This window comes from Stegodyphus dumicola, chromosome 3 (assembly GCF_044657685.1).
Source record: "Stegodyphus dumicola isolate Sdum_Otavi_A_Nest chromosome 3, ASM4465768v1".
NCBI classification, from domain to species: domain Eukaryota; kingdom Metazoa; phylum Arthropoda; class Arachnida; order Araneae; family Eresidae; genus Stegodyphus; species Stegodyphus dumicola.
Genome location: NC_140770.1, coordinates 195284537 through 195310690, shown reverse-complemented (window position 1 = coordinate 195310690; position 26154 = coordinate 195284537).

Here is a 26154-nt window from a genome sequence, read left to right as displayed (position 1 = left end):
TGAGATGGATACCCCATGCTGAAGACTACAAAATCACCCTCTCTGTTATTGTGCGATACCAGATCTTCAATATGTCTGGTCTAATGCCCCAATACATGCCAGTAGTTCGTCTCATGTTATTGGTAAGAGATAGTACTTTCTGGTGTATATTATGTAAATGTGGAATCCAGTTGAGGCGGTTGTCTATATTTTAATAGTACTGAAGAGTTTCTGTAAACCGCAACTAGCAAAATAAACACTATTCCGAAAAGCAAGTTGAATTAATGAATCATGTAGTAGCTGGGGGACGTCCCAAGCATTTTTTACATTTACAGATATTGCATATTGAAGACCTGCTTTCAATTTAATGCCAACGTATTATTGAGTAGTATGCCTGTGAACACAGGAACACGACGGCCTTGCCTGCTCTGTTGTAATTGATTGCTTTTAAGCTTTGTTTAGAGGTGTGTATAACCTTACAGTTCCGATTAGGCTTTCTATCGAAACGCTATTAAAAATTAATTGTTTAATATCTAAATTAAAGCTCCTAGAAATAATAAAACTATTCTTTGGCGGATGAACAAATTTTCTATACTATCTGACATACTCAGCTTGCGTTGAAAGCTAATATAATCATTTGCATGTATGCGCATATACATTGTAACAATGGATTCACACTCTGTTTTACAGAGACTGATGCTTACTTTCATAAGTTCAATATTTCTTGACATTTAACGAGCAACAACGGGTTACAAATTGGTAGATTCTGTGTTCAGTATTTCCGTAGAGGATGCTAACTGTTAAATTTGTAGGTCTGCCTATGAAGGTAATGATTGGGGACATCTCTGCGAACCGGTTACAGCCGAAAACATCGCGGCAAAAACATAGCGGACGAAAACGTCGCGGAGAAAACAACGCAAGAAGAAAACGTCGTGCTACAAAACATCGTGGGAGAAAACATCGCAAAGAGAAAACATCGCAGTCCTAAAATATCGTGGTACAAAACATCGTCGTCGAAAATAAAGCGGTTCAAAAATTTCGCAGTTTAAAAACATCGTCGTCGAAAATATCGTGGTAAAAAATAAAGTATCTACAAATCATCGCATGACGATAACATCGCAGATATGCTTTTTTCAGACAGGCTTTTCGGAGACATTCTTTAATAACTGTAAATGGATATTCCCATAATGATTTGTGAGCGCAAGATGGAAAGAAGGATAATTTTTACTTTCATATTTTTTTATTAACTAATAAATTTTTGCTGAGAAAATAAGAAGGAAACTTAAGCATAGAAAATTAATGCAACTTATAGCACTTAATGGAATTTTAAACCGATATAGTTAACTAACTAAGGCCATTAATAAATAATTTTTGTAATGCTTTTACTGGTAATTTTTCATGAAAAGTATAAGTTGCATTTAATTATTTATGCTTAAATTTCCTTCTTACTTTTTCAGCAAAAATTTATTAGTTATTTAAAAAATGTGAAAGTAAAATTTATCCTTCTTTACATCTTGCGCTCACAAATCCTTATGGGAATATCCATTTCCAATTATTAAAACCCGAAAAAAGAATGTCTGCGATGTTATCGACATGCGATCATTTGTAGATACTTTATTTTTTACCACGATATTTTCAACGACGATGTTTTTAAACTGCGAAGTTTTTGAACCGCTTTATTTTCGACGACGATGCTTTGTACCACGATGTTTTAGAACTGCGATGTTTTCTCTTTGCGATGTTTTCTCCCACGATGTTTTGTAGCACGACGTTTTCTCCTTGCGTTGTTTACTCCGCGACGTTTTCGTCCGCGATGATTTTGCCGCGATGTTATCGGCGGACACCCTGCGAACCTCGGACAGAATGATAGGAAATTTTATACTTATTAAATAATTCAACAATAAGATTTTTTTACTAAATGGATCTCATAAATACTTAGATTTTATACTTAGAATCTTTCTTTCATTATATTGAATATGTTCTCAGAAAACTCTCTTGAAAATGAAATTGTTTTTGAAAATGTATTTAATAGTACATATCTAGGAACAATATTTAAGAATATCGTTCTACATTTTCGAACAGCCTGAAGAATTCGGTTTTCTATATATACATATTCAAATGCATAACATTGTCTTACATATTGGCACTAAAATAAGCAGTATATTTTTGCATATTTAATATTAAAGCTTAGTCTGAAACTCAAGTAATCCTTATGCTCTTTTTTATTTTACAAGTACTTCCTCGTTTAGTCTCGGCGGTATTTTATGCATTCAAAGCATTAGTATATATTATATAGTATATATTCTCTATTCGGTAAAATATCATCTTCTCTATTCCTCACAACTTCTGGTCTTTACTTTCGCATACTAAATGTCGTATAAATTATTCACTATTCTTGCTGTAGCTTTGCTTGTGCACTTCAAGATCTAACATTCTTTTTTAAAGGAAATATACATTCTTTACTTAAACACTATATCTTATTATTTCTTTGAACTCGCATTTCCCATTTCACATATTAATATTTTGCGTTTTTTAAAATGCTATCTGTTCGCCTTTTTATTCCATTCCGTAAAAATATATGCTGTCCCTTTGACATTAGACTTTCACATACGTTTATATTTTGAATATTTCTGCTTTTGTATTTCGAATACTCTTTCTATCGAATATTGAAAATTCTTATTTTTACTTTCGTATTGATAAAATTCGGATGACATTAAATGTTACTGCTAATTAAAATTTTTGCTTGTTTACAAAAATTGTAAGTTTCAGTACTTACTAGCTTTAGAATATTATACTCTTTGTATTCCTAAAAATGAATACTTTGTTGGAAAATAATAAAGTTTTGAGAGGCATTTCAATGTAGTAGAGTCTAGAATCATGAACGCTTCACTTTAAGAACTATTCGGCTCACAAACAAATTATCTAAACACAAAAATGCCTCGGATGACGAACGATGTCTTAATTTATGTGCATTCAAGTCGACAACATATGATTTTCAAAGGTGTTTTAACGTAATATGTGTCACATAATTGACACTTAAAAAAATTGTAAGCATAATTTTAAAACTGTCTGTTACTTAACTCACATGAAAAAGTCTCGTAACAAGTGATTGATCTACAGTATCTTTTATTCGGCTTGGAAACCCATGTGGCCAGATTTAGTTGCATGCAGAAACTTTGGTAGCTTTGGTACGTAGGGCTTCGTTTTTATTGTTTATGGTACTGTACCTTCCATATGTTAGCCAATTAGCAAAATACATGAAATTACTGAAGCTCAACCCCCAAAAAAATTAAACAAAAAATACAATGTAAAAGGGTTTCGATCTTAACGATCGCCCAAAGGATTTGTTAATGTTTTTACGTGTTTTATGCTCTCGCTGAGATTTACTAGTCTACTAGTCTGTATTTTACTACTATTAACCCATTTCGTTTTAGTTCTTTAGCTTTATTATCAGGCATCGTTTTTTAACACATAGGTCGTATACAATTCAACTTAAATTACAAAAATTTTAAAAGCAACATAGCAGCGTATGTTTAGATTTCCCTAGGTAGTGTTAAGGGTTGGGATACATTTTTTTCTCTTTTTCTTCAGTCTTTTCTCAGTTCATAATATCAGTGTTCGGTTTGCTTAGTTCGGTTAAATGGCTTGCAAAACAACTTTTTATTGTTATTAACGTTTTGTGTGTTCATTTTATTTATTAAATATCATGGTCTTCTCAGTTACGTCACATCCAGTTAGACAATCTTTACTTTATAGATAGTTCCGCGCATGTTTAATGATTTTTCATTTGTTTATGAACTCAAAAAATCCAAATGTAAATTTGTGTTTAAATAAGCAATACAGGAACGATTTTTCCAGCTAGAAAATAATTAGAAAAAGTAAGTATTAAAAAAAAGTAAAAGTATTTTTCTTCTTTCTCTTTAAACACTGCCATTCCACTGCCAAAAGAAAATTGATTTATTGCCCATACGCCTGCATAAATAGCCACTCCTCAGAGACATAGACATGCGATGCCACGTAAGATCTTTAATTTGACTTTCATATTAAAACTATTCATATCTTAATTAATCAGTGAAAAAGCAATATATTCACTTTTTAATAAATTTGCATCTTAGTTTTCATATTTTAAGTATATCAGGAACTGAAATATGTTATAAAACTCTAATCAGTTTCTTATTTAAGAAACCTTATTGAATTTATTACGTTTTTTATTTGTAGTCACAATAAATTAACAACTGTTTTATTGCGATTCGAAACTCGGAACGTTTATCATCCAGCTGAATGTGCTAACCACTTAGACCACGGAAACATGCAAGGGTAATTGTGATAATTATTTACAAATAACGGATAATTTTACAAAATCAATAATTTTTGTACATTTGCATTATTATTTAAATTTACAAAAGTATTTCTGATAATCTACTTTGCTTACGTAACTAGTTTCTGATAATCAAATTTTTTTTTATTCCTGTTATGTTGGTTTTATTTTCTAAGTGATTCAATATTTATAAATATGACATCAAATGATGAGTAAAAATCTGGAAATTAAAAATTGGACATATTGAACATTATGAATATATAATGTAAGGGCATGTTAAACCCACTGGCAAGGCCTTATATACATGGCCTAGAATACATTTTATGAGATCAGTAAGAACGTATATATACGTGAATCTGAAAATATGTGCGAGAAATTAATAATTCCCGTGTGACGGAATTATTATTCCGGTCAAATATTGGAAGTAAAATTTTGGTGCGACCCATATGACGCGTAAAGTATGGAGCACATACAGATCATTTCCAGTGTGCCAAAATTGGTGAATTTTCATTTTTGTTTCAAATGCGATTTATTATTTCATATTCAAACATTCCAAAATACATTGTATTAAAATTTAATGTATCATTTACAACAAACTGACGCTATTCACGGTGAACTTAGGATTCTTAAATTCCTGATGCAATGTAATGTATGAAAGCATAAAACTCTCTATAACATAAAAAGCGAAGCACGAAAAAGGATGTGTCCGAATTGGACGAAAGCTGATTGATGTTATGTATGCATATTGAAAGACGCATTGCCTAACAGTATCATCGAAATTGAAGCTTTGTTCAAGAATACAGCTACAAGAACACAAAAATCAAAAGTTCATTGGCCTCCTTTTGGTCCTGATGTAAGATTTGCATCAAGATCGGCTGCCTGTGATTCGTAAAGTTGGTCTTACTCGTAAAGTTACGCGATTGCTTACCATACACGTTTCGCGTGGCTAGTAAGGTCGACGCCATTTGCTTAGAGCTTAAACGTGCTCTGCTGAGGAGAGATCTGGAGATCGCGCCGGCGTAGAAAGTGTTACAGTCCCGTGTTACAATCCTGTTGCAATGTAAGCCGAGATCTCCGTAAAAGGAAAGGCGACACTACGAGGCGTAGAATCTCATCGATGTACCGTGTTCATAAGGGTGTCACGAATTACAACCAACGAGGCTCAGCAATCTAGTGAAAAGTACTCCATACCATTCTTAATTGTCGGGTTGTGAGGCAAACTACAATAAAGTGAGTATCCCGTCGCTATCTGGACGTTTTCAGACACATCTTCGCTGATCATCAGTGCTCAGTTCGAAGCGGGAACAATCGCTGAAAGGAATTTTATAGCTATTTGTCAGATCCCAGGCCGAATGAACCCGACACTATTCTAAAAGTGCCTGGCGGTGTACAACGAATGACTGGCAATTGTCACAATGGCCTCTATGACATCAGCCCCTGTTTGTTGAATCGGCTCTTAATGGTTATTGTAATCTCTGGTGTTCCGTCGGATGGTTAATAAGGACGCATATAGTGCTAAGAGCATCGATTGGACTGTCACTTTGTCCTCAGGTTCAGATGTCGCTCTCTTTCGGCCGCTGCGTTCTTGATTCTCTGGATGGTCATGACTCATTCATTCCCGATATATCGTGGAATGATAACATCTGACCCACACATCTAATCATGCTTCCTCTAGTGCAATCGCATGTCCTCTCTTATAGTGACATATCTGCTCTTTCTGTTCACAGACCCGTCTACAAGGCATTGGTAGAGTTCATATGGATTGACAGAATTATATTTGTATGGAAATTATGCCTCACCATTTGAATGTCTTCTGTTTTATACTGCTGCAATGTGTTGGATCTCCAGTTAGTCAGTCACTAATCTCTTCCATATTCTATCATATCGTATGGTCATATGCAAACTTCGTCCCATTTGGATGAATCTTTCTGGATGAGTTGTTTTTTCTTTTATAAATGTATACATTTTACAAGGTTTTTTTGAAGCACTAACAATGATAAATTGTAATAAAGGAACCTAATTACTCTTCCTACAGCATAGCCTACATTGCTAAAATAATTCCGTGTTATTAACTATCATTTCTGAAACCAGAAATTAAAAATTATGCAGGTCGAAATTATAAAAATTGGAAGATTGTTCATCTTATGTTAAAAACTAATGAAGGGAAATATTTGTTACTGACGCCATTAGAAATTGTTTAATATCTTAACATCAAACGCAGCGCCAAAATCCAAATATATTAAACGCTTGTACTTATTTATGTATTCTGAAAGAAATGCTTCATTTTATTTTCGTTACTGAAAAAAATAATCTTGCTTTCTTCCTCAAGTCTAATCCAAAATTCGAAGCCGGAAAAAATTAACGACTCTGGTACAGAAGTAAAATCTAACATACCAATACACTGGGAAGTTTATTACTTTCATTTAATGGACTTTTTCCTTTGAAAAGCAATTAAATTCACTTTCTTTAGATTTACTTTGTAGTTTTCAAAAATAGATATTAATGACAAGATGATTACACATTTCGTTTCGAAGGCTTAATTAAAAGCCTTAAATCTCTCTTTTTTATGACAGTCAATGTGCAACTAATTAATTTTCTGTATATCGCTGCAAAAAGTCGTAGAATTTGTTGCGCATTAATTACAAAAATGTTTGATACAATTTTTTTTCTGTATATGCATTAACTATTAATCAGTTTTGCACAGCGTGTAATTTATAACTGTCTCGCTTGAGAATGCGAATTTAAATTTCCTTTTAAATGTCTAGAACAAATTTAAAATGAAGATTTTACTTTTATTATGTTAATTCAAATCTATCTGAAAAGTTTAGAACGTTATGAAAACTTTAAAAGTCTTTAATGGAAACCTACGCATATTCTGCTAGACAACGATCTCCATTCTAAAATTTTGAGTAGAACTTTATAATTTAGCTAGAACAAGATATAAAAATGTAATTATCATAATTTTTTCTACATTTACTTTTTTGTCACTTATGAATAATAAAAAAATAACATTAGACACCATTTCCAACATTACTATTAATTACTTTACATAGCAAACGAAAAATAATCTCATTTTCTTTATTCATTGGATAACTAAATGTAACATGAATTCAGCCAATTAATATAAACGCTGTGCATGTTATCTTTATATTGATTATTAATGATACTGTCGAAGAAAGCTAAGATAATGTCTTTAATAAACTAGTTTGTCTCATTCCGTTGCGTTTAATTTTTAAGCTTAGACGTTTGGGCTTTTAAAAATTTTAAAACCCAAAAAGGCCCTAGTCTGGAAAAGCTTTTAGTTCTGAAACGAGATTTGGTGACGTATCACTATAAATATCTGAATCACTTTTCAAATTGTTGCCACGAAATATTATCGCCCTGCGTAACTTTAAAAAAAGTTAAATAATGGAGAATCTGTATGAATGCACGTATGTTTCTCGCACTGTGAAAAAACGAAGTTACCTAGGACCATCAAATTTGAAAATGTAATCCTTCGGCCGAATATCTGGAAGTCCGAATTTTGAATTTGGAAATTTATATTTCATATTTTGTAAAACTGTAATGAATTCTTAACAAACTTGCTGAGAAAAGTGTACATTGATATGATAAACCGAGAAAATATTGAAAACAAGTAAAAACTGTATGCCGACACTTAAGACTTCATTGGGAATTCTAAACACATGTTATGTTTAAATTTTTTGTAATTTTGCTGTTGAATTGTATATGGCGTACGTGCGAAGAAAATTATACTTAATATTAAAGTCAAAAATAAATGGGTTAGCAGGAATGAGTACAAACAACAGGCTGGTAGCCTGAGACCCATCTGGGGTAGACTGAGGGCTATCACCGGCATTCTGGCTAAGATTTAGTCAAACACAGCTGCGGAGGTAAATAGATTGACTTCACAGGACTAGAGTCATATTATTCGATAGTTCTTTCTCTCTCGACAGGGACCATCCTGTCACTATTAGATATGCTCGAGAGTTTGGGTAATAATCGTGTATGGACAACTAAGAAGATTTTGTATGGATCTTCTTGGTAAACTGCGAGCTGAGCGACAGCGTAGAAAAACCTTAGCAAACCTTTTTGGGCGACCGTTAAAATTAAAAAATGTGACCTCTTTCGACCTTTCTCTTCTTTTAAAAAGCAAACAAGTTTGGGCGACTTCTTTCAGATTTTTGTTTGTTTACAAACTTGTTTTCCTTTCATTTGCAATGCAATAAATGTCTTTGAAAACTTGTCCTTATACGATGAAATATAGATAAAATACAGAAACAAAATTAGGCAATATAACAGTAACATCTTAAAATACTTAAATACAATCTGATTCAGTCTTGTGTCTGCTAGCAGTTTAGTCTCTTTTCGAGAGGAAAGCAAAGGTGGAAGGCAAATACGAAGGATTGCAAAATACGGAGCCAGAACTGCAAATACGATTTCTGTGGTTGTCGAAAATTCCAGTTTTGTTTAAGTGGGTATCCAAGAATCATGGCCGACCGACAGTGAAAACGGTCTTACTGCACTATCTCGAGTACAATCTGGTAAATCATTAAGCATTTACTACAGATTTCTTGAAGGTCATAAATAAATAAATTATTAATATTGTTGATTTTGAATTTGCAAGTTGTATTAAATGACGTTTTATTTGAAATGCATTCCGTTGTTTTAGTTAATGTCTTTAGCAAATCCTCTGTTGTTTTGTACTAGGCGTATCACCATGAAACGGAATCCGTTGTAGAACAATTATATTTTTTAAAAAAATATGTAATAATCTGCATTGTTCAGGATTTAAGCATGAAGCTGATTTACTATGACTGGCTATTGCTTATAACACAAGGGAGAAATCTAAAGCAGCAACAGCACGTGCTAAATGTAGGAGGTAATTGCTTTGAAAACCATGAGGTAGGTAATAGGATTAAAAACATCTGAAATAACATCGCCGGATCTACATTCGATATTAAACATAGAGCCACTCGTGCAAATATGCAGCCATTCATTATTAAGATAATGGCTTTCAATCACTTCCTTTGATAAGGAAAGTATTGAAACTATTACATGTTCCACTAACATATTATTTATGGCTCTACAAGAGTGTAGTCGTCTTGAAAGTCCTCTGTGTTAGGCGGGAACCGAGTCATCCAATCAACAATGTAGCCTTAAGAGAGGAAAAAGAGCATATCATCCCACTTACCGTCCGGGCCCCCAAGCCCAGGTGGCACACGTTGAAAAAGAACCCACGAACCCACTGCTAACGCCTGTGCGTGCCAGATCACCTCTCCTGGTTCCCAGGTTTTGCAATGGTGGGAACAAGCCCGTCTGAAGATCTGACTGGTCGTTTAATGCTACCGCCAGCAGTACGCGGGCTCGGATCTTTACCCTGTGGGCCAACATGCACCAGGCGAAGTACAGCGTTATTACCTTTCTCCTCACCAGAGGGGCTTCCCCTCCTGGTGGGCCAACCGCCTGACGGAGTGCAGAGTTATTACATCTCTTTTTAAAGGGTTGGAGTCCTCGCCAATCTCCCTCGGTTAAACTGTAGAAAACGATCTTCTCTTGGGGTTCTGGAACCGCCATGCTCAAAATTATGTTAACCCAGAAAGTGCTACTGCCATAGTAAAAATTGTACTATGCCGTAGTAAGATATTAAGTCGGTGTGTACGCCCCAGGGGTTTCGAAAAGGAAAACAAAATTTCTGGTCTCTAATGCGATTTCACTGCAGATTAGCAAAGATCTTGTTCCAAAGCCATTCTTCGAATCTTAGAAGTGTCAAAGGGTTATGATAAGGGAAATGAGTAAAAAATCAGCTAATACTTCAGTTTATTTCTCGTAGCAAATTGTACAAAACCTTAGTGAGATTTTGTCTTTGAGTCTTAAGATTGTTAAGTATTCGAAGAAATTGAAATTCCCCACTTAAAAAATGCCCTAAATGTAAAATTTCGATTTCGTGGCTCGTAAACAACCGTCTAGTATTACATAATAGCACAGCCTTTATTGGGATTATTTTTATGCCATTTTCAGAAAAAGAAGAGCCTGATTTTTACAAATAGCTAAGCTAATACTTAATTCTTTTAATAGGGATTATTAAAAGAATGTACCAATAGTTAATAACAGGTTTTATATGCATTTTGTAAATTGAAAGAGATGCTTAGATCGAACATCGTCAAAAGTTGCAAGTTGTTTAATTACCTCCAAACGGTTATTTACCTTTGTCAGCTCTTCGAGATTTTTGAATGTGTGTGAAATCTTTCAGTTCAAGGCAACTCCGAAATTTTTAAAAGTGTGGCATTGAAACATAAATATACTATTACAGAAATCTCAAGCTCTTGAAGTTTATAAACACAATGAGAAATTTGGATAACCACTCTAAGGTCTCATTTAACGCTTGTAATTTTTCCTTTGTACCATTTTTTAAAATAAAACAACATATCACTAAAACGTCAGCTTACAGGAGTGGATTTCTCATTTTAAATATAGATATAAGAAGGTTACATCTATGTTTGAATATTATACATATATATTAAAAGACAACAATTGATTATAGCTCATTGAAGAAGATCAGATTGATTTCGGTTGGGTCGGCTAATTTGATTATGGCAAATTAAGCTAAGTCTATTGGCTTTAAGCCGATAAACGTAATAAGTAGACTTTAAGCCGATAGAACCGGTAGCTGTGGCCGATTTAAGCCGTAGAGGTAGAGATGCCGTCCTTTACGGAAAGTACCTAGTATTCTCATAATGCAGTAGGAAAACAACAAAATGTCCATGCAACCAGCTCATTGTCTTGGAATCGAATTCAGGGTGAACTACCAGTGTTCACCGTCTTCAGAGCTCAGCCTTTCGTTTTCCCGAAGTTGAATCTTTTTCTGTGGTAAATAGCACGGATTTCAGTAGTAGGAATGAATGCAATAATTTCCTATACACTTACAGAATAAAAAGTGTAAGTATTGTTAAGCAGAAATAAAGGGAAAAAATTAGACATAAAATATGGTTTAGCTATTCAGAAACTGAAAACTTTAGTATAAATCGAATAAGCACGCAGTGGCAAATTTCAGACAATAAACTAGGGATGGGCAAACTACGGCCCGCAGGAAGGCTCTATCAGGCCTGCGGATGGAATTTTAATTTGAAGGTCCGAGGCAAATTAAAAGAAATGTATATTTATATATTATATATCTATCTCATTCTCTTCTTTGTTTAAATACTTTTTTTTCCAAAGAAATTTTGGTCTTTTTATTTTCTCTATTTTTGTTCTACAAAATGTAAATCGACAGAAATAGCAAGCACAGATAGCTTTCAATCGGTAAAGAGTTAAAAGTGGAAGTTCTTTGTTAGTTATGGCTGTACATTGGCGCCAACGAGAGTTATTTCTTTCTCGGGGAGCAGACATATGGGAATCCAATATAAGTAAATGAGACCTCACATGTGGCAGACTGCGTATTTTAAGATCCAGCCAGCGGGTTTTTCTTTTGACGCGAGTTCTAATATTATTGATTGCGTAAGGAAAGACGGCGGACATATAGCACCATTGCGAACAGTGGTGAAATTATTAAAATTATAGCGTAGCTAGTGCTTGTTTTTGGTTATTCGTAAAATATTTCAACTCCAAAATGGGTACAGAAAACGTGAATATGATTCAGAGTGCCGTGCTTTTAATGATGAATGGACCTGGAAATATTTTTTACATCTGTAAAAAATAAACCAGTGTGTCTAAGCAGCGAATATGAAAGAAAAGAAAATGCAGAAAGTCTTTGTAAAATATTATCAGGCCGACAATTTATTTTCAAGAAGGTAAACAGTATCCAAAAAGTAGCTACACATGCAAGTTACATTGTAGCGTACAATATTGCTAAAAATAATAAAGCTCTCAGTGATAGGGAGCCCGTTAAACAATGCATGCTCCCAGTTTCTGTTCGATAAAAATGTGACATCACAATTAGAGTCAAAGATTGGCCAGCTATGGATGAAAGCACTGATATGAATGATATTTCTGAATTAGTATTATTTATAAGAGATGAAGATGAGAACATTGAAATTACCGAGGAACTGGCATGCATGTGGGTTTTAAAGGGAACTACAACGGGATGTGACAAAGGGAACTACAACGGGATTTTTGTGAATTTCTGGAAGGGCTTTCAGCTTGTGCCTGTAACAAATATATGCAATCCAAATATGTTGGATCTCGATATTTGTAAAATCTCCACGAGTATGCATATTTGTCATTGAATAAAAATGCGCCTTTTAATGGGTTACAGCCGAAAACATCGCGGACGAAAACGTCGCGGAGAAAATAACGCAAGGCGAAAGCATCGTGCTACAAAACATGGTGGGAGAAAGCATCGCAAAAAGGAAACATCCCAGTTCTAAAACATCGTGGTACAAAACATCGTCGTCGAAAAAAAAGCGGTTAAAAATTTCGCAGTTTAAAAATATAGTCGTCGAAAATATGTGGTAAAAAGAAAATATCTACAAATCCTTGCATGATGATAACATCGCAGACTTTTTTTTTCAGGCTTTAATAACTGTAAATGGAATTTCCGTAATAATTTGTGAGTGCAAGGTGGAAAGAAGGATAATTTTTACTTTCATATTTTTTATTAACTAATACATTTTTGCTGAGAAAATAAGAAGGAAACTTAAGCATAGAAAAGTAATGCAACATATAGCAGTTAATAGAATTTTAAACCGACATAGTTACTAACAAAGGCCATTAATAAATAATTTTTATAACATTTTTACTGGTAATTTTTCATGAAAAGTATAATCTATCAATTGCATTTATTCATTGTGGATTGGAGTTTCAACATCTCTAAGCCATCAAAATTCTTGCTGTTCATTACGGATTCAGCTGCTTGTATTCGACTACAGAATCTATTACATATATATATAATATCATTTCATTTGATAGTTGTGAATCATTACTTTGACTGTATATATATTATTGATTTCATTATAAATATATACATATACAGTCAAAAGTCGTTAATCCGGACTCGTCGGGACTACGGCGATTCCGGATTATTGATTTTTCCGGATTATAGATCATCAGTTTAAATCTCGTAAGATGGCATGCAAAAATTCTAAAATTAAAAATATGAAACCGTAATTTATGATATAAAGAACAATTATGATCTAAAGGGTATCAAAATTTGCAAAAAGAAAAAGCTTAATATTTATTTTTTACTTTATTAAACATTTCTTTCAATGTAAGTTGTTTAAGTTTTGCTTCGTTTCATGTGATAATACTTTCTCTTTAATTCTATTAAACAGACATAATTTCTTGTTCAGTTAGAAAGTTCCGCTGTTCAAGTCCTATAATTGCTGTGTCAAGAACACCGACTAATTTGTCAATCAAAATTTTTTCGTTTTCAATAACCTCTGTCACTTTTCTTCACTATCGGAAGCGAATTATAATGACGAGGAACTTGTTTTAAATCATATCAAAGACGGAGCATATCGAGATGAAATACTACATTTGGTAAGGAATTATAAGCCAAATAAAATAAAAACATCTGCGCTGAAGATAAGGATAGTGCTGACAAACCAACTTCCAATTCATTACGCGCCCGCCACGGCGTTCCCCCCCGCCGAGCAGCGTGAAATTGATAAACAGATTTCGGATTTCAAAACATACTTTCACTTTAGATCCTTTACATATTAACAAATATATATGGGAAATTCTATTTGATATAATCGAAAGTTTAAGCTTACTTTTATAAAATTGCTCTTACAGTCTGCAAAAAATAATAAGCCGGATGCAATTCGAAAATTAAGGAACAACGCAATCATCAACATTAACTGAAATAGATAATTAGATAATTTTAGCTTATACGTCCATTATACAAAAAATGCGCACGCGAAAACGTATTCTGCACTTGCGCACACTCATATGCGCAGTCGTAAAAGGTCTTACGCGCACGCGTAAACGCCTCTGCGCATGTGTCAACGCGGCGCATGCGCAGAAAGTTTATAGTTTTGAGGCCCGGATTATAGATCATTTCGAATTATGGGTGTCCGAATTAACGACTTTTGACTGTAGTACTGTACCTCACTGCATATATTTGTATTTCAGTTCTTTAATTGGGAAATTAAAAAATTGTATTTAATCACATCAGCTTGTTTAACAATTTGATACCTAATGAGAAATGTATTGCCAAAGGATGATACTTTCTAGCATCTGCTTAAATTTTAAGTTACCTACAATGCACTAAACCAAATTAAAAAACAAAACTAGAAGAAACCCAAATTTTCAGGAAGAGAAACATTATTAACAAGCAAGCAAAAAGAATACGGGACTTGCAAATTAGAAACTTAACATAGAGTTCAAATTTAGCATACTTGCTATCCCCTTAAAGCTCGCTTACCAATGATAGTAACACCCTGCAGCTTATTATGACATGCATACACATAGATGTTTTGCGTGGAAGAAAGGATGAATCCAAGAATATAATGTAGTGAAGAAATAATAATATACAAACACTGTGTCGACCCCTTATTACAGTACTTTGAATGTTACATGTATCTCTCAAAAGATAAATGAAACATGAAGATAACATATAATAAACTTTATAGTACCCAAAATACAATAAATTATATTGTAACAAAATGAATTTAAAAAAATTTACAAGTTTCAACAAATACCAATTCTCAACGCACAGTTCGGGAATTAAGAAAATATCTCATAGTGTATAATGTTTTATTCCGTATCTCACTTTTAGTGCTATATAATCTTCCACAGATTTTATATAAATAAAATCTATAACATAATGGGTATTTATAGTATATGTAGTTCTTGATGTAAAAAAGATCAACTTTCGTACTGTAAAAATTCCATCTATGTGAATAAGTATGAATATACTCATATACACATAATTATACTAAATAACTAATTTAATGAAACTAAATTCCTATAGAAAAATGGGGAAAGTGTAGAATCGTCCACTGCTTGGCGTGTTTTTAAGAACTGCACATACTCGGTATCCACGTACACATCGACCTATTTTCACTTAAAAAAAACATCTCAATTGCACAAAAATGCCATTGTGCACTCCTTTGACTTTATTCATGTACACATCAACCTATTTTCACTTTAAAAGTCAAAAGAAAATTGACAAAAATCCAATTCCTTTTACTTTTGTACAAAGTGCCAAATAAATAAGTGGACGATTCTGCACTTTATCCGAAAAAATATATAAAAATACCATTTACCTATATATATTAATAATTTATTATTACACAAGGTTTTTCATATATCATCTCAAGGGAACATAAATTTAATTAAAGCATTATTGCATTATTGCATAAATAATTGCATAATTGATGCATTATTGGAATAAATTTGAGTCAGTGTTTTAGGTGCAAGTTATTTAGATTTCTATTGTAGAAAGAATACTTGAAATAATGTATAGAAATATTATTTTGAACCATAAAAATTCTCAATAGTAAAATTTAAAGTACTGAAAAGGTAGCTATTGTTCTTGACAGTAGATTATATAATATAAAAATACCTCATGCTGAGCATTTTCTGAAATTACAATGCTAAATGAAATTGATATAGTGCAGTATTTAGCAATAATAACTTTTTGTAAACAAATGTGGCTATATTCGCTTAATTGTAATGACAGTAATTTTAACTGCATTTGTATAAGGCTGTACAGAAGATTTATTTATATGGGTTTTCATCCACAGAGAACAACCGGGTTCCCTGTGGAAGTGATTCCGAAAATAATGTTTAAATATTACTCTAACTATATTTGAAAGCAATGCTATAACAGTGTCCTTATAAGACTCATGATCCGAAAAGCTTTGGTTTTAAATGTCTCGTAAAAACTTTCAATTACTTTTGCAAAATTCATACCCACGTAAAAATTACTACACCGAAGTCAATTGATTATACAGCAAAACGTTCCTAAAACAATCAACTCCACAATTCGAGATAATGCGAGTTTCCTGTAGCCTGACAAAACTATGAATGATTTTTAAGTCCTGTTATTTAATTGTTGTCCTGACAAATGTGCCATTATCAAAGGTGGTCATTTAAGAAAAAAACCACTATATGAGGTTTCAACTAAATGTAATTTTTTTTCAAATAAATAATTCATTTTTTATACTCCCCAGACTAGTACATTTAATATTACATAAATCTTATTCACAAATCTATTTCTATTTCAAAAGCAATTTATGAAAAACACATTTGAAATTTTCTTCATCAAACTAATAATAATGAAAATTAAAGTATGCATAAAAATGATTATATGTGTTTTAACAAAATAGCACAAAATATTTAATGTAAAAATGTGGTTCTAGTCTCATACTTGTAAAGAAAAATAGACCAAAAAGAATAAACAATGTAAGCTACTATGATCATCTAAATTTTCACATAATTTTAGTAGTGAAAAAAAGATTCCTTAAGCTTGTATGTCTTGTCTACCCCATTCAATAAGTAATAAATACATTAAATACTTCAATGTTTATTTCATTAATAAAACTTACCTTTTTTGCTCGCGAAATATAATTAGTACATTTTTTAAAACATAAAAAAAACATTTTTTTTGCTCGGCCACATCACATTAGTCGAAAAATTCAAAATTGAATCATGCAAGATCATTTTTAAGTAAGGTATGCTCAAATTTATTAGTACATAATATTCAAATGATAAAGCATCTACATGAACAAGCTTTAAAAAAGTATTTCTAAACTGTAATCAAAAAAATAAATTTTCCAAAATACAGTTTCAGTAGAATGCAAAAACTACATTTCTGCATCTGCACACTGAAACAAATTATCAAGCCTGAAATTATCACTTTTCAGTCTTTAAGCACATTGTTTTTCAGGATAAAAGTAAAGATGGAAAATCAATTTCACGCTCAGAAACTCCATTTCACAACTAGTCAGTTATCAGCAACGTTCTCTCAAACATTAGACACGATTACACGTGCATGGCTTTAGTGGTATATTCATAGTCAGCGCTGGTATTTTATTATTTATTACTAATTTCTAAACATTAAAACATAGTAAAATTTGTAGTACAGTAAATCCTAGTAAATAATATATTGCATTACTACAACCACGAAGAAAATAACACCACCATCGCACAACAATAACTAGAGCGGCGCCATATTGCTTGTTTGGGAAACTTCTGAGAGTGGGAGAGGGAGGGGGAATTTTTTTTCTTCACGTCAGCGTTAACAGGGAGAAAAGTTTTGCGATTGTGAATGAACTTGTTCGCGTTAAAGAGATGTTGGTTGATACCGGTGTTTATTTGTAATATCAGAAATGTAAGTGCTTATGTGTGGGTATTCAGAGAACCAACTCGTAGCAAAAACCACCTCCCTAAGACGACCGCCTCTGAAAGAAACCAGTATTTCTGAAAACATAAGTATACTTTGGTATTGAATATTCCCTCTGTAAGGCGACCATTCACAAAGAAAATTCTGCAAATGTGTCTGGTCGCCTTAGAGAGATTCATTCCGTAGATGCAATCTCCCTAAGACGCCCACCTCTAAAAGATAAACGTATCTCTGAGAACGTGAGTATCTATTGTTATTGAGCATCACCTCTCTAAGGCGACCACTTGCAAAGATGAATTTTTATTTGCGGCTGGTCGCCTTGGAGAGACCTCGTTGTGTGTGGTGTATATGATTACTGTTATTGTTTCCGAAAACAAAATTAAATAAAAACATAGCATATTTAGTAAAAACCCTCTCTAAAACGACCACCTGCGTTTACAGGTTACTCTGGTGGTCTTAAAGAGATCATATTTTCATTCTGTTAATTTTATTGTTTACAAGAAGTATATTAACGTCAGATAAAAAAAATAGCACAAACCCATATAAACCAACAGAAGATTTATTGTTATATTGATACCAGTAAGAAAACCATCAAAAGTCAATATAAACCTATACAAACCAGTATAAAGTTCTGCCATTGAATGTTGGTTGTATGGGTGTCAATTGATACCAGTAAGAAAAACCGACAGAGATCAATAGAAACCTCTAAAAGTCAATAGAGACCATCAAAAATTCTATAGGTACCAGTAGAAAGTTTTACTGGTTTCTATGGGTCATTTTGAAACCAGTAAAAAAAACCCACAGAGACCAACAGAAACCAGTAAAAGTCAATAAAAACCCATAAAATCTTATGGGTACCCATAAAAAGTTTTACTGGTTTCTATGGGGCATTTTTAGTAGGGCTGTTAGTTTACTTATATTTCAAACTCAATTTTTTATATAAAAATGTGCAAGTCCTTAAATAAAAATACATAAAAATTATATAAAATAAATTATGATTTTAAACTGTACGCGTATTATTTTACATATTTTAAAACTGGCACATATATCAATCAATTTTTTTATTCATAATCAACTATTAAGGTTTCAGCATTCAAGATACAAAATTTTAAAGAGATTGTTTTATGTTTAATGATTTCTTGAACTTTCCAGAATTTGATTTGCTTTCATAACATAAACTAGCATTAAATCCTAACAGACTTGGAGTGAATTATCGCTTGGTCTGAAGTAACAATACAGACATGAAGAGGTTTTAAATAACCTGTTTATTAAAATAGAACTTGAACATAAAATGTGTGGGCTCTAATTTTTTTGGCTACCATTCAGTGTAACTAGTTCATTAACATTCAGTGTAACTAGATATACTTAAGTGTAAATCCTTGCGATTTCTCGCAAATGATTTGAAGAAGAATACAACAAGAGGAAGGATGTAAGAGTCCAATTTATTGAACACAATGTTTTACTGACGGCACGGACTTATGAACTTTCACGGACTTCACGGACTTATGAACATACCACTTGCAGTGAGAAACTTAAAAGATAACTTAAGTCTAAATTTTAAGGGTAGTGAAAGAATACATAATTCAGTTGAATTTAACAGGTTGACTCAGAACCTAGAATGGCAGGGTAATAATTAGGCAGCAAGAATGTGAAGTCGATACCGAAGTTTAACAGCTGGTAGAAATAACAACGTGCTCTTACAGTAGCGAAACTATGCTCTAACTAATTTTTTCGCAATATCAGTTTAAATACGTTCTTTCACTCTAGCTATCCTGACGAGAAAACACAAGGGAAATAAAGAGGACAGAAAAGGCGAACAAATTAAAATAACTATTAATAAAAATAATGAAACCCTACAAAAGCACAAATTGTGCTTGATAACTCAACCATCACTTGTGGCGATGTAACAGACAAATTTAGAAATTTAAACTAATTCTAGATTACACAAATTGTTTTAACGCAAAATTGGCTCAAACATTTCACCGGCGTAATAATTTCAATGCCAACAGCTTTAAAGTAACTCCAAAAATTACAATTTTATCAGAGCTAGCGAAACATCATAATGTGGCCTCGAGAGGGAGAAACATGCTGCCTGAAATAATCCAAAAACTTCAAACCTCAGCTTTAACACTTTCAAATTAATGTTTATTTTGGTAGGGAAACGGAAAAGATAATTGGCATTAAAGGCTAAAATTATAAATAACTGGTTATGAAGAATAATATTAAACTTGCAACTTAATATCCATTTTCAGAAAAGATCCAGCACGAAGCTTCTTAGCAATAAAATATTGTATTTCAGTTTTCTATAAATTTGTCTTTTACTGTACTTAAAAATAGCTATCATTTATACAACTTGTTGGAAATTTTTCGCAACATCTCTTAAAGCACGTATCCTGAGCATACAATCATATTTTCAAAATTAACTTCACCTCCAAATTACTCTAATAAATTATACATGATTTTATATAGAATAAAAGCGTTGTATTCTTTTGAAATAAAGGGAATACTTTAATAGATAAAAGAGAAATATTATTGCAAAGATAGCTTAATTAACCATTAAAAAAACTGGCATTTTCGGTCCATTATTACCCTCTTTAATTCTTCAGAGGTTTCGACGCTGAGAACTACGTTTAACTTGCAAACGCGAAATTATTTTTTGTTTTAAAAAATGATGTTTACAAACAAATTTATTATGCGTTCTGAAATCATTTGAGTAATAAAACATTATTTTGTCGTTAAATAGCTGTGAAAGTTCTTTCGCGGTTGACAACGTGGTTTAAAATTTGTAATTTTGTTTTCTAACACAAATGGGTTATTATCATCAGAAACATGAAATAAGAATGGCATTGTTTTATATTTTAGATTAGCTGAAAGTTCATAAAAAAATTCTTATTCATTAAAAAAACTCGGATACTTAGAAATATCCCTTTTCTATTTCCGTTTATTCTTCAGAATTCTTTTTAATTCGTCTATAGAGCTATTCGTTTTCTACAGGTTTAACTCTCGGAAGTCGTTCCATAACCTACGCATTTTTGAAAGATGTTTCATAATTTTACCTTCTATGTTCTACACATTCAGAAATCATTTGATAAATGATTAGAGAAATCTGTGCCGCTTCTACTGAGAAAATTAAATTTATTCAAAGGAAGTTGCCTACAGAAGCATTTATTTTCTCTTGGGAAAATGGAGGAACTAATCCAGCTCCTGAGAGTAAAACTTTTTTCCACGGAATGTAAATCAATACCGAGGAGCGTAGGAAGAGATTCATTCAGGCATTAAAACTGCGGTTAAGCGGAGAGCGTGGAAAATTACTCCACAGCCTTCGTATCGTCTACCAGACCACATGCCCTCAGAGTTGAAGAATGACATTTTATTTTTGCCTGGAACATCGCCAAGTCCTTGCATGCACTTGAACGTTTAACAAGGTAACAGAAAAAATTTCGACTCTATTTTAACCTTTACTTAATTGTACGCTTATGCGACAATGGCAGTGACATTCGGTTTATTGCCTAGCGTATCAGTTTATGGCATAAAAGAAATTAAAATGGTAGCATTAAATTTAGATTAAAATTTTCTGCAAGTCTTTTTTAGCCCAAGGCGCGTTACTCAAAAGGTCTATTTGTCTCGAAATAGAATCTGGCGTTGAACCACTATAAACAGCTGAATTACTTTTCAGAGTGTTGCTATCAAATATTATCGCCCTGTATTATATTTAAAGAAATTCAATAATGAAGAATCTACTTGAATGTTTCTCGCATTGTAAAAAAAGACGGTACGTAGAGCCATCAAATTTTGAATAACATAATCCTCCACCTGAACATGGGCACGTGGAGGCCCAAATTTTGAATTTCAAATTTGCTTTATTATCTATTTCATATTTAGTAAAATATTTTAACGAATTTCTGGTAAACAAACTCAACGATTTCAAAGCGAGCAATGGCAACACTGTACGAAATAAAACATTTTTATCTCCAGGTCGCGAGACTGTGTATCGGAAATTTTAAAGATGTGCTCAGTTTAAATTATTTTGCGATATTCCTGTTGAATCGAATTTTGTGTGGCTTAAATGCGAAGAACAAGATATTTAATAAATAAAAGTAACGCACGAAACGTTAAAAAAAAGCCTGTTTGGGCGCAATATAAAATCTGAACGCTTTCAGAATTTTTTTTTTTTTTTTTTTTTTTTTTTTGAGAATACAAGTGTGCAGCATACCTTTATTTATGTCTGGAAGTTTTTTTTTTTTTTTTTTCCAAAAAAATTATATCCTTCGCTCAAAGCCTTACTTAATTTTAAGAAATATTGTAGCATTATTATATCAAGTGCTAATCATATGATTATATATATGATATATATATAATCATATGATTGATTATGATATGTGATAACTAATCATATGATTGGTTATCAATGAAGAAATTTCATGAACATATTTTAAAATGAAATCTAATAAAACTCTAAAATAATTGAGTATTATGATTTAAATCTTTTAGAAATACATGACTTAATGTTAAAATCTGTAAATAAAGTTATTAGATTTAAATACATGTTGCACAATTTATGAAAATCTAGTTTATCAATATAATGTGTAGAGTCTCACTTTACTAAATCAAGGCTCTATGTAAATCAAAGAGACATATCGCTAAATCTAGACAAGCAAACAGAAATAAGCATTTTGCTCATATAATTGAACATAAATCATTCCTAGTGGTTACAAACTGAGCCATCAGTTATAGAGAGAAATCAAAAGTATGATGTTGGTGTATTTAATTATGGCAAAGTACACTAGGGCTATCTGCCTAAGGGGACGGATGCCTTCGTGGAGGACTTTCTAAGAGAAACTGGCTCGTATACACGTTACAGGGGAAAACCACGGAAACACCCATACAGCCGGCCCGTTCGCGGGATTCGAACCTCGAACTACCAGTGTTCAGCGACTTTACCGCTCGGCCGCTGTTGGGCCTCAAAAGTATGGAATTTAAACTAAATCTAAATAGAATTTAGGCAAAGGCTATGCGGAGATATTTAACTCGCATATGACCTACAGTGGAGTGAAAGCCCAATCTACAAAAACAAAACAGCGCATTAGATAGGACTGCTGTCATAGAATATCAACTAATAACGGGACCTTCAGTAGCAGGAATACGCTGTGATTAAAACCATCTCACTCCTTCGCTTAAATATGCGCGAGCTAAAATTTGCATTCAGGCAGGAAAACAGAAATTGAGAAATGGAAATAAAGATTCGTAGCAGAAAATAACTGGTTAATTAAAATAATTACCCTACAAATTCCTCTCTGTATGCGATTGTGTGTATGTGTGTGCGTGCTGAATGATGAAATATTTGATAACTTTCAATTCTTTAAAATAATACTTATTTATTTATTTTAATTATGGAAATTTAGATGTTTTAACTATCTACATGTATATTCCTATGATTGCGTCTTTTCGAAGCTGATCCCTTACGCCAAAATAAAACAAATTAAATATGCTAGGTCTCTAATGTATTGGTATTTAAAATTTCTTTCAGACCTATTTTCTTAAATATATCAAAGCACTTACTCAGTTGAGTAAATTACATTTCCTGGAAGCTCTCCAAATGTATCAAATCTTCGAACTAAAGTTATTTTGATTCCTAGCATGTTTTCCTAAACACTCATATTCCTTTTTTTAAGTTTTGCTCAATTTTTATATAATATTGTGAAATTAATACATTTTAATAATTTAGGGACATTTGCAAGTTAGGCAGAAAATTAGTACTATTGTTTAACAATAGTAATGAGAAATTGATATGTATGGAAATTGTTCAGAAATTAGGAAATAGGTTCACATGCCAATAACCTGCTGCTGAATTCAAACCAACTATTTATGAGCTACTGTTTAACAATACCATTTCTGAGCATATATGTATCAAAATTACTATGAAATTTCGAAATACATTCATAAAGTGATACACTAGTCCTGCAAAAGTGTTTAAGAAGCTATGAAATAATTACAGTTACCTGTAGAGTTTGATCAAATAAAATTTGTTATTTCTGTCAAAGTTCTGAATTAATTTACCAGGTATTCACCGTTTTCTAAACTTTTGTTAATGCGTATTATTCAAATCTTCGTTATAAAATGATTTTCTGTCCTTTGCAGTTTTACTAGACGTTTAGTTTGTATTTATAAGTTGCGATAACATGTATCACCTCCAATAAATTCTTTTAATTTTATTCAATACATTTTTAGAAATATTCGTTTTAGAGCATAAAAAGATAAATTTTTTATACAAAAAATATGAGACTTTATAGTATATTTGAAACTACTTAATTTAAAGTCTTACGTTTTCATACCTTATTTCATTCTTTCACGAATATTTTTCGTCAAGCAAAGGAATAAATCTAAATTCTAAAATTTTTAAGTATATGAATGTAAGGAACGTTTTTCTTTGTCTCTGACGATCCTCACTGACAGATACGTCTATTTGTCAAAAAGGAAACAAGGCTTTAGAATTTGATTCGCCTGCTGTCACCACGGCATCCAACTCATATAATCATCTCAATTGCAGGTTCTGAAAAAACAATTCTGGAAAAAAAAAAAAAAGACGAAAAATGTTATCATTCTGCTCGACCTGTCTTATAGTACTTATACATCTAATTCGATGGATATGCTGTTCCTCTAAAAGGAAGGGAAAACGATTCGCTAGAATCATTTTTCAATCTCGGGGAGATTAAATCTGAGATTGGAGTATTTTCGGAATTTTTTTTTCAACGTTTTTCTAGTATTGGATTTCTTTTCGTATGTAACGGCAAATGTTACGTTTCCAAAATTAATTATAAAGATTCGTAAGTAATCTTTTATTTTTACTAAGAAAATTAGAAGACACCATCTGGAATATATAAGCTAATAAGACTTATTTTTAATTACAAAGCTTTTATCTCACAATATAAAAAGTGCTGCTTTATAGAATTGGATAGATTGCTTGAATTTCAGGTAGTGTAGAAAAACAATGACTAATGACTGAGATGGTGTAGAAAATGCAAAAAGATAATAACTCTTCTATATAAATTTATTGATTACAGTTTAAAATCATTTCATTGAATAAATTTTAGAAATAATTTTCCTGGACAGTTCATTGGCACGAGATAAATTAAAGGGCATCTACATTTTAAAGATTAAAGATACGTGAGACATTTCCTCGCGATTATTAATCATACAACTATTATTTTCAGTTTCAAAATCATTATTTTCTGATGTGGCCACAGAATATATCTCAAGCGTTAATTACCCAAACATAACATAGGCTTTCTATTTTTGTTTTTACATAAAAAGTAAATTCTTAAACCGAGGAAAGAAAATAGAAAAACCCTATATATTCTGGATCACAATTAAAATAGCTTAAAATAGGATTTTTCAAAAACCCTGTTTTTTTTTTAAATGGCGAGCACTAGCCCTTATAGGTTTGGTCACTACTAAGGCCAGACATGGTGGCCATTTTATTGTAGAAGAACCTAATGAACGGCTATCATTGCCTGCTATGAAGGGACGGACAGTTACAATCATGCCTCTCCTGGATTCGATACGAGGCCCTTTGGTACAGCAGTAGGCTTCCCTAACCACTTTACCGTCTAGGAAATATAATGAAACGTATATTTATGGTAAATGTTTCACAAACTTATATCATTGCCAATGAGTGGAATAACATTTTATGTGAGTCAATTGACGTTCTAGTGGTTAAGAAGAAAATATTTCTTAGTTTTCTTAGTATCGTGTGTAGGTTTATAATTAAATAATTCGGTAAAACACTTTTAATATTCAGCCTGATTAAAACAATTCCCAATGAAATGCCAATTACTTGTATAATGCATACAGATTTTTCAGTTCAAATTTTAGGTTAAATGCTTCCTAATCATAGTTCACACGGTATATTTCCTCTTGACAAGTTATGCTTGCATTAATTTTGTTATTTTTAAATTTTAACGCACCTTCCTTTGGTTAAATGATCACCATACCAAAAAAGTGAGGGGGAAGAAAATCATTTCTAGACTACAGCATAATAAACATTTCTTTTGTTATTAAACGCCATTTTGAGAAGACTAAGCGAAGATAAGAAAGACTGGCGAGCAATTATGCCATGTGTCTCAGCGGCATTTCGCACAATGCTAGAAAACCAATTAAGTAAATGACAAGACTCCCATTAACATCTGGAAGTAGGAAGGAAAGTAAATGCAAAGTGCCTCAATTCGATCTCGCTTAGCACGAAAACATACTTATGTATTCATTAGGCAAGGTAACGTTTGCAATGAACAATATCGCAGTAGCATTGCTAAAGTAAAATATCGCTTAATAACATTTCATTGAATAATTTAAGCTAAAATGAAAAAAAAATATTTATGGAAGTATATTGTCTTTTCCTTATAACTGAAACAATTACTCTAAAAGGTCTATCTGCTAATTTTCAATTAGCAGTAAATATTTTTTTTCTGTAATATCTTACAAGGTATTTTCTCCCTCTTTTCTACATGCCTTTGTGGTGTAACGGTAGCACACTCGGCGCGTATTCGAGATGTCAAGGTTCTAGGCATACCTGCAA